We start from the raw sequence: 7,173 nt of genomic DNA, 5'->3' as shown, positions 1-7,173 counted from the left end.
CCAGGTATATCAATTTGACAGCTAAAGCCACCTATGAGACCCACCATGTCCAAAGTGTGCTCTCCACATACTCATTCATGGGTGTAGGACAGTCACTAGAGCAGTGTAGTCTATTTTAATTTTACGCAGTAAAACAGATCTTCTATAGGTCATAGATATCTCATTTTGTTGTAAAACTCTTCAACCATTAATTGATACATATATACTAACTTCATTTAAACTTGCTAATCATTTTGCTCTTCAATTAAGCATTCAGCCCATCTGGAGCTTTTTTTTGTGCATGTGGTGAGGTAGGGATCCAACTTCATTTTTTTACAGGTGAAAAGCCAGTTGTGATAGTACCATTTATTAATATATAACACATCTTTCTTATTGAAATGAAATACAAGTGAAGTATATTGGGATTTATTTCTTCATCCTCTCATTCCACTAATGTATTATTCATATCCAAGTCAGGGAAATACTCTTGAATATAATCACTCGATAGTATGTTTATTATCAAAAATTATTTGCAGTTGGCTCTAATTATTCTCACAGATCTTACTCTTCTAAAAGCAACTTAGTAAAAAGAAGCACTTTTGAGATTCTCAGTAGAGTTACATGAAATCTATACATTAACTTTGGGAGAATTGACATTTTAATGATTTGTTTCTTGAGAATAATTTTTTATTAGCTGAGGCCTTCATGTGTATTGGTAGCATTTTTCTAATGTACCTCTTTAATCCTGTATAAAATAATTTCTAAAAACTAGAGGCTGAGGGGTGGCCTAGTCAGTAAAGTAATTGCCATGCAAACATGAGGACCTGAGTTTGGGTTCCATGACCTTGTTTTTTCAAAGCTGGACATAGGAGTATAAGCTTGCAATGCCAGTGCTGGAGAGGCCGAGACAAGAAGATCCCTAGAGCTTGCTGGCCTGAGGAACTGGTGAGCCCCACTCTTAATGAGAGACTCTGTGTCAACAACAAAAGTGGAGAGAGATAGAGACAAGAAATCAGATGTCCATCTCTGGCCTCCACACACAGCCCCATACATGTATATGCATGTGTATATGCATGTACTGTGCAAACGTGTATCTGTACCCGCATCCACCCGACCCTCACACCCTCTCCACACACACACATGAGAGGAAGGAGATATTAAACAGTCATCTCACAGGGATTGAATATTTGAGAGAAACTCTTGTGCCCTGTAATTTCTTGTAGTCTGGTCAGAGGAAATAATGTTGAAGGGGAAGGAAGAAAGAACATGGGTAAGATTACAATTTGCCTACAACTCTTCTAAATTCCAGACTTAGACTCGAACCCCTCCTGCTTCACCCCAAATTCTTATTTGTTCAAAAGCTACAGTTTCTTCAAAACTACATTGGATCCTATAGCTTTTTGCTGTCTGATCTCCTAACGCCAGAAGACTATGCTTCTTTTAGATATTCCAAAAAGTCCTGCATTAGAGAGCCTTGAAGCATATTTTATGGTTCATTTCTGTTACAGAGATAATGCATGATTATTACAAAAATCTAAACAACACGGAAAAGTCTTAATCATGCAAGTTAGAAAAAAAAGTGCCATAATTTGATCTAAATTTTTATTTTTATCATTTAAAATGAGGTTAGACTATATTTTCCCTATCCCACATATTCATATACCTATATGCTGTATGTGTGTATGTGTTTAAATGCTAGCAAGTTTAGATGTCACTTATTTTTAATGGTTTTATACTATATTATTCTAAGAAACAACTTATTTAGTCAGTATTTTAGTTATATATATTACAACTGTTTCCCAATGAATTCTAAAATAACCATTTGTGCAAATATTAATGGAAGTGAGAATACCTTGCCAAAAGGCCTGCATATTTAAATTTGAATTTGTAGCAGCTTCCTGGCCTTTAAAAAATGTATTATCAGTTAACAGGTGTCTCTACCAACAGTTAATTTACCATCACTACTTCTAGATTTTAAATACTTCAGAACTTAACACTTAGCTATCTGCCAAAACATGCAGCATTTGCCATAAATGATAAGACAATGACATGTGTGGATATTGTACCCTTCAATAACCCTTTCTAAGGCGCTCAACAACATTATGTTAGAAATACCTCCATTTTAAAAATTCTCAACAATTTCATATCTGGCCTAGCGCAGTGGTAGAGTACCATCTAGTGCATGTGGACCCTGGGTTCAATCCCCTCTGCTGCGCGTGTGTGTGTGTGTGTGTGTGTGTGTGTGTCTTGTCTGTCTGTCTTTATATATTTCCATTTTCTTTTTAAAGCTAACTCTACAGTTAGCCCACCTCCTATCTCCTGGTTTAAACTTTAAGCTGCTTTTCCACCTGACTGATTGTTTTCAGCTTTCATCAAATCGCTGCAATTTCATCTGGTGAACCCATGTTCATTTGTGAAAGGGCTTCTAAAGGAAGCTTGAACTCAACCTATCCAAGATGACTTTCTTTCCTCGCAGCTTTGTCAGTCCTTCAAATCTCTTAGAACATGGTGATTGGAACTATCTTTACAATCCCACCACTGTTGCTCCAAGGCTAAGACCAAGTTGTGGCATTAAATTCCACTGCCTTCCTCTTCATATTCTAATACATGGATCCTATACATTCTAAGAAACATGCCTCTTAATGCCTTCTCATCTGAACCATACCCACCGTTAAAACCTTCCAGCAACTTTATATTATTAAATCTAGATATGCATTATCTCAAGACCCTTTCCTCTATTTTGCCATGTAGAGTCTCCACTAGTTCCCTGTGGTCAGGACACACCAGCCTTCTTCATTTATGAAGCTTGCCCTTGCCATGGGGCTTTGGATTGCGGCACTGTCTACCTGGTTCTCTGTTTGCCGGACTTTCTGAAGAGGTGCTGCCTCTTCATTCAGGTTACGGATCAAGCATCAGGCTTTACAGAGGTTTCGTCTGACTTCTTGATCTAAAGTGCCCTTTGCCATGCATGCACAGCGATTACCACCACCTGAGAGTACTTAGTGCATCTATGCTTGAATTGCTGGTCTCTTTAATTTTCGTGATTCCTGGATATTAGATATATTATAGCTAAGACTCTTTCTCAGTTACCCGTGCATGAATCTGCTAAGCTTACAGTAGCATCTGGGGGTCAGAAAGTAGACAGAATGCACAGTTGCTTAATGGTGAATTTCTGAGGCAAAGGCTTATGGTCATGGCCCTCATAAAAGACCAGGCTTCTACTTTTCCCTTCTCTAAACAGAGACTCAGTACCATGGCATCAGCTCATTTTGCTTAGATAGCCTGGGTTTTAGTGTCATGTCATTAAGAAAGCATATTATATCTAGACTCTAGAACTCATATGTAGTTCCTTATATGTAGTTACAGAAGAACAGCAATGCAAAAGGGAGATTACTTGGAGCTATTAGAGTATCTGGAAAAAATTCTGTTCTTTTTGATGTTTGAGCATAATTGGACACATTTTCATAATTCTTTAAGTTTTCATTCATGTATAGCTTTCCTCACAGTAAGATGCACAAACTGCCTGCCTCAATGGATATATACACATGTAATACCCCATGCAGCGATGCAAGTGTGGTATCATTTTTTTAAAAATAAATAATTAATTGATTTTATTGAACTATACATTTTCTCCACTTCCCTCCTTCCTCCCCACTCTCTTCTGCCCTTTCTGCTGGTCCCCATGCTTCCAATTTACTGAGAGGATCTTGTCTTTTTCTACTTCCCATGTAGATTAGATCCATGTATATCTCTCTTAGGGTCCTCATTGTTGTCTAGGTGTTCTGGGATTGTGAATTGTAGGCTGTTTTTTCTTTGCCTTATGTCTAAAAGCCATTTATGAATGAGTACATATGATATTTGTCTTTCTGGATTACCTCACTCAATATGGTGTTGACTAGATCCGTCCCTTTGCCTGCAAATTTCAAGATGTCATTATTTCTTTCTGCTGTGTACTACTCCATTGTGTAAATGTACCACATTTTCCTTATCCATTCTTTGATCAAGGGGTATTTAGGTTGTTCCCGGGTTCTGGCTATCACAAACAATGCTGCTATGAACATAGTTGAACACATTTCCTTGTGGTACGATTGAGCATTCTTTGGGTATATACCCAAAACTGGTATTGCTGGGTTTTGAGGTAAGTTGTTTTCTGAGAAATCTCCATACTGATATCCAAAGGGACTGAACCAGCTTGCATTCCCACCAGCAATGCAGGAGAGTTCCCTTTACCTCTCAACCTCTCCAGCATAGGTTGTCTTCAGTGTTTTTGATCTTGGCTATTATTACAGGTGTAAGATGGAATCTCAGAGTTGTTTTTATTTGCATTTCTCCCATGGCTAAGGATGTTGAGCATTTCTTAAGTGTCTTTCAGCAATTTTGGATTCCTCTGTTGAGAGTTCTCTGCTTATGTCACTACCCCTTTTAAAAATTGGATTATTTGTTCTTTTGATGACCAATTTCTTGAGTCCTTTGTATATTTTGGAGATCAACCCTCTGTCTGATGTGGGGTTGGTGAAGATCTTAGCCCATTCTGTAGGCTGCCGAAGCTGCTGCTTTGTCTTGTTGAACATGTCCTTTGCTTTACAGAAGCTTCTCAGTTTCAGAAGGTCCCATTCATTAATTGCTTTTCTCAGTGTCAGTGCTACTGGAGTTATATTTAGGAAGTGATCTCCTGTGCCAATACGTTCAAGTGTACTTCCCACTTTCTCTTTTATAAGGTTCAGTGTGGTTAGCTTTGTGTTGAAGTCTTTGATCCATTTGAACTTGAGTTTTGTGCATGGTTATAGGAATGGATCTATTTTCATTCTTCTACCTGTTGATATCCAGTTATGCCAGCACCATTTGTTGAATATGCTTACTTTTTTCCATTTTATATTTTTTGCTTCTTTGTCAAAAATCAGGTGTTTGTAGGTAGGTGGACTGATATCTGGGTCTTCGATTTGGTCCCATTGGTCCTCCTGTCTGTTCCTATGCCAATACCAGGCTGTTTTCATTACTGTAGCTTTGTAGTAGAGTTTGATGTCAGGGATTGTGATGCCTCCAGAAGTTCCTTTATTGTGCAGGAATGTTTTGGCTATTCCAGGTTTTCTGCTTTTCCATATGAAGCTGAGTATTGTTCTTTTGAGGTCTGTGAAGAATTTTGTTGGGATTTTGATGGGCATTGCATTGAATGTGTAGATTGCTTTTGGTAAGATTGCCATTTTTACTATGTTAATTCTACCTACCCAAGAGCATGAGAGATCTTTCCATTTTCAGTGACTTCTTCAATTTATTTCTTCCAGGATTTAAAGTTCTTGTCATACAGACAAGACACTTGTTCAGTTAGAGTTACTCCGAGGTATTTTATGCCATTTGTGGCTATTGTGAAGGGTGATGTTTCTCTGATTTTCTTTCTCAGTCAATTTATCATCTGTGTAAAGGAGGACTACTGATTTTTTTCACATCTTAGGGATGTGACTGATTTTTTTTATTTTATCTTGTATCCTGCTACCTTACAGAAGGTGTTTATGAGTTGTAGAAGTTCCTTGCTGGAATTCTTGGGGTCACTTATATAAACTATCACATTATCAGCAAATAGTGAGAGTTTGACTTCCTTTTTCCAATTTGTATCCCCTCAATCTCCTTTTGTTGTCTTATTGCTCTAGCTAGGACCTCAAGAACTATATTGAATAGATATGGAGAGAGTGGACAGCCTTGTTTTGTTCCTGATTTCAGTGGGACCACTTTGAGTTTCTCTCTGTTTAGTTTGATATTGGCTGTTTTGCTGTATATTGCCTTTATTATGTTTAGGTATGTTCCTTGTATCCCTGCTCTCTCCAAGATCTTTATCATATAGGGGTTTTGTATTTTGTTGAAGGACTTTTCAGCATCTAATGAGATAATCATGTTTTTTTTTTTTCCAGTTTGTTTATATGATGGATCACTTTGACAAATTTTAGTATGCTGAACCATCCCTGCATCTCTGGGATGAAGCCAACATGATCATGTTGGATGATGGTTCTGATGTGTTCTTGGATTTGGTTTGTCAGTATTTTTTTTTTTAACAGACTTAATTCACTTTTATTTTCCTTGTATTAAAAACCCTTATGTGGTGGCCACAGCTGGAGCCTGGGTCCTCTGAACAGAGACTCTGGTGTGGGTTTTCACAAGATGGTCAGTGAATTCCTGATAAGGAGACTTGGTGAACACAGTCTCTTTCCAGAGGTCGGGGGTCAGGTAGCTGTAGGTCTTAGAGATGGCATCAAAGGTGGCCTTGGCAAAGTTGCCCAGGGTGGCAGTGCAGCCCCTGGCTGATGTGTAGCAGTCATCAATGCCAGCCATCATCAGTAGCTTCTTAGGCACAGGAGCGGAGACTATGCCAGTGCCTCTGGGTGCAGGGATGAGACGCACCAGCACAGAACCACAGCGGCCTGTCACTTTGCACGGAACAGTGTGGGGCTTGCCAATCTTGTTCCCCCAGTAGCCTCTCCGTACAGGGACAATGGAAAGCTTGGCCAAGATGATGGCCCCTCGGATGGCAGTGGCTACCTCCTTGGAGCACTTGACACCGAGACCTACGTGACCATTGTAGTCCCCAATAGCGACGAAAGCCTTGAACCTGGTCCGCTGGCCTGCCCTAGTCTGCTTCTGCACAGGCATGAACCTCATCCTTTAGGGAAGCTCCCAGGAAAAAGTCAATAATCTCAGACTCCTTAATGGGCAGGGAGAACAGGTAGATCTCCTCTAGGGACTTGATTTTCATGTCCTTAACCAGGCGGCCCAGCTTGGTGACAGGAATCCACTCCTTGTCTTCAGCTTTACCTCCGCGAGCCCCGCGGCCTCGGCCTCGGCCACGGCCTCGACCACGGCCGCGGCCCCTCAGACCGCTGCCGAATCCTCCGCGGAAGCCGCCACGACCTCCTAATCCTGGGCCCCTGGGTCCTCCGGGCCCTCCCGCTGCACCGGCGTCATCCGCCATTTGGTGTTTTCCAGAAGAAGAAGCGGTTTGTCAGTATTTTTATTGAGTATTTTTGCATCAGTGTTCATGAGTGAAACTGGTCTGTAATTCTCTTTCTTAGTAATGTCTTTGTGTGGTTTGGGTATCAGGGTAACTGTAGCCTCATAAAAAGATTTTGGCAATGTTTCCTCTGTTTCTATTGTGTGGAATAATTGTGAGGAGTATTGGCATTAGTTTTTCTTTGAAAATCTTGTAGA

The 7,173-nt window shown here is 40.0% G+C and overlaps 1 pseudogene; it reads right to left on the bottom strand.

The window, feature by feature from the left end:
• Positions 1 to 6,060: 6,060 nt before the first annotated feature.
• On the bottom strand, positions 6,061 to 6,937 carry LOC119819392 (annotated as a pseudogene).
• Between the last annotated feature and the right edge of the window lie 236 nt (positions 6,938 to 7,173).

The sequence above is a fragment of the Arvicola amphibius genome, chromosome 7, assembly GCF_903992535.2.
Source record: "Arvicola amphibius chromosome 7, mArvAmp1.2, whole genome shotgun sequence".
NCBI classification, from domain to species: Eukaryota; Metazoa; Chordata; class Mammalia; order Rodentia; family Cricetidae; genus Arvicola; species Arvicola amphibius.
This window is presented reverse-complemented; position numbering and strand designations above follow the sequence as displayed.